The sequence below is a fragment of the Macaca mulatta genome, chromosome 6 (assembly GCF_049350105.2).
Source record: "Macaca mulatta isolate MMU2019108-1 chromosome 6, T2T-MMU8v2.0, whole genome shotgun sequence".
Lineage (NCBI taxonomy): Eukaryota > Metazoa > Chordata > Mammalia > Primates > Cercopithecidae > Macaca > Macaca mulatta.
This window is the reverse complement of record NC_133411.1, coordinates 110,181,392-110,184,869: the sequence shown is the minus strand read 5'-3', so window position 1 is coordinate 110,184,869 and position 3,478 is coordinate 110,181,392. Positions and strand designations below refer to the sequence as shown.

The window sequence follows — 3,478 nt, the reverse complement described above, 5'->3', positions numbered from 1 at the left end:
ATGCACATGTACCCTAGAACTTAAAATATAGTAAGAATAATAATAATAGTAAAATAAAAAATAAAATAACAGAAAACAAAAGTTAAAAAAAAAAGGTATATTACACAAACATTAATGCAAGGAAAGCAAGAGTGCCTGTATGTATATCAGATAAAGCAAAGAAAATTACCAGAAACAGAGAGATTATATAAAGATCAAAGGTTTAATCCATGAAGAAGACAGCAATTTTAAAAGTGTACTCACCAAACAACAGTGCTGCAAAATATGTGATGTGAAAACTGCCAGAACTAAGGTGGGTCAGGCTGGGACCTGTGCTGCCTCAGAATGTAAATTGTAACAAGGGGGCAGGGGGGGGTGAGGGGACAGCAACATGGGCCTGTGAGGCCTGTGGGGTCCCCGCATTCCCCAGATCCCCCCGCAGCCGGCTCCACAGTGGTCGGCTCCGCTTGGTTGCCGCGTGCGGATTCGGATTCCAGACCCAAGGCTGTGTGTTCTCCACCGCTTGTTGTGGCCAGTGTTACTGTGGTGACCCCAGAGCAGCCTCGGCGCTATGGAGGAGCCTGGCGCTTCGCCTCAGCTCTATTTGGGGCTGGTCCTGGAGGAGCTAGGCAGCCTTCTGGCAGCACTGCCTGAAAGTAGGAGACCATATTCGAATCCTTATGGTTTTCCATGGGAACTGGTGGTATGTGCAGCCGTTGTTGGATTTTTTGCTCTTCTCCTTTTTTTGTGGAGAGCTTTTAGATCCGTTAGGAGTCGGCTTTATGTGGGAAGAGAAAAACAACTTGCTGCAACGCTTTCTGGACTAATTGAAGAAAAATGTAAACTACTTGAAAAATTTAGCCTTATTCAAAAAGAGTATGAAGGCTATGAAGTAGAGTCGTCTTTAGAGGATGCCAGCTTTGAGAAGGCGGCAGCAGAAGCACGAAGTTTGGAGGCAACCTGTGAAAAGCTGAACAGGTCCAATTCTGAACTTGAGGATGAAATCCTCTGTCTAGAAAAAGAGTTCAAAGGAGAGAAATCTAAACATTCTCAACAAGATGAATTGATGGCAGATATTTCAAAAAGGATACAGTCTCTAGAAGATGGGTCAAAATCCCTCAAATCACAAATAGTTGAAGCCAAAATCATCTGCAAGATATTTAACATGAGTGAAGAACGACGCGAGATAGCAATACAAGATGCTTTGAATGAAAATTCTCAACTTCTGGAAAGCCAGAAGCAGCTTTTGCAAGAAGCTGAACTATGGAAAGAACAAGTGAGTGAACTTAATAAACAGAAAATAACATTTGAAGACTCCAAAGTACATGCAGAACAAGTTCTAAATGATAAAGAAAATCACATCAAGACTCTGACTGGATGCTTGCTAAAGATGAAAGATCGAGCTGCTGTGCTTGGAGAGGACATAATGGATGATGATAACTTGGAATTAGAAGTGAACGGTGAATTGGAAAATGGTGCTTACTTAGATGATCCTCCAAAAGGAGCTTTGAAGAAACTGATTCATGCTGCTAAGTTAAATGTTTCTTTAAAAACCTCCGAAGGAGAAAGAAATCACATTATTATTCAGTTATCTGAAGTTGACAAAACAAAGGAAGAGCTTACAGAGCATATTAAAAATCTTCAGACTCAACAAGCATCTTTGCAGTCAGAAAACATGTATTTTGAAAGTGAGAATCAGAAGCTTCAACAGAAACTTAAAATAATGACTGAATTCTATCAGGAAAATGAAATGAAACTCCACAGGAAATTGACAGTAGAGGAAAATTCCCGGATACGGGAAGAAGAGAAACTTTCTAAAGTGGAAAAAAAGATCAGCCATACCACTGAAGGGCTGGAGACCTATGGAAAGCTAGCCAAAGATCTTGAAGAAGAATTGGAGAGAACTATTAATTTTTATCAAAGACAGGTTATTTCCTATGAGAAAAAAAGGACATGATAATTGGTTGGCAGCTCAGACTGCTGAAAGAAACCTCAATGATTTAAGGAAAGAAAATGCTCACAACAGACAAAAATTAACTGAAACAGAGTTTAAATTTGAACTTTTAGAAAAAGATCCTTGTGCACCTAATGTTTCAAATACAGCATTTGGCAAAGAGCATTTCCCATATGGTCCCTCAGCATTGGGTCAGCCTTCATCTGAAACGAGAGCTTTTCTATCTCCTCAAACTGTGTTGGAGGGTCCACTGAGACCCTCACCTGTGCTTCCGGGGGGAGGAGGAAGAGGCCCAAGAGGCCCAGGTAATCCTCTGGACCATCAGATTACCAATGAAAGACGAGAACCAGGCTGAGATACGTTAACCGATCCTTTCAGGGCTCCTCCTGACACTGGGTCCCTGTTGTCTCCATGGGAACAGGACGATAGGATGATATTTCCTCCACCAGGACAATCATATCCTGATTCAGCTCTTCCTCCACAAAGGGAAGACAGATTTTATTCTAATTCTGATGGACTCTCTGGGCCAGGAGAACTCAGAAGTGTTAATATGCCTTCTTTGGATAAAATGGATGGGTCAATGCCTTCAGAAATGGAATCCAGTAGAAATGATGCCAAAGATCATCCTGGTAATTTAAATGTGCCTGATTCATCTCTCCCTGCTGAAAATGAAGGAACTGGTACCGGCTTCGTTCCTCCACCTCTGGCTCCAATCAGAGGTCCACTGTTTCCAGTGAATACAAGGGGCCCGTTCATGAGAAGAGGACCTCCTTTCCCCCCACCTCCTCCAGGAACCATGTTTGGAGCTTCTCGAGGTTATTACTGTCCACGAAGGGATTTCCCAGGTCCACCATGTGCTCCATTTGCAATGAGAAACATCTATCCACCGAGGGGTTTTCCTCCTTCCCTTCACCCAAGACCTGGATTTTACCCCAACCCCACATTCTGAAGGTAGGAGCGAGTTCCCTTCAGGGTTGATTCCACCTTCCAAGGAGCCTGCTACTGAACAACCAGAACCACAGCAAGAAACCTGACAATATTTTTGCTCTCTTCAAAAGTAATTTAGACTGATCTCATTTTCAGTTTAAGTAACGGCTGTTACTTAAGTGATTACACTTTTCTCAAATTGAAGTTTAAGGAATTATAGTTCTTAGTATAGTAGTTTGTAAATAAAGATGATTTAAATACAAAAACAGAGTTTCATATTTTAATGCTATGCTTAATGATATGTTAAAATTTCAATTAGCATGTTTTAATTCTTTGTACAGATCTTATCACCATTTGTTATTTCTGTGTTGGTGTATTTCAAAGCCTACAGTATATTTCCTTTTTTTTTTTTATCCCCACTGAAATTTTAAGTAAGCTTCATCATTACAAATACCTGTTTGTATCTTGACCACTACTATATCCTCACTTCTGTAAAAATACTGGTGCACAATAATTTCTCAATAATAATTTATTCCTGAATGAATGTATTATATGTTACCTTGTAAAAATTGTCTAATTTTTCTAGGACTTATGTTTCCACATACACACACACACACA

The 3,478-nt window shown here is 40.5% G+C and overlaps 1 pseudogene; it reads left to right on the top strand.

Moving 5' to 3' along the window:
* The first annotated feature begins 550 nt into the window (after nt 1-550).
* On the top strand, nt 551-2,967 carry LOC707089 (cTAGE family member 8-like; annotated as a pseudogene).
* The last annotated feature ends 511 nt before the right edge of the window (nt 2,968-3,478 follow it).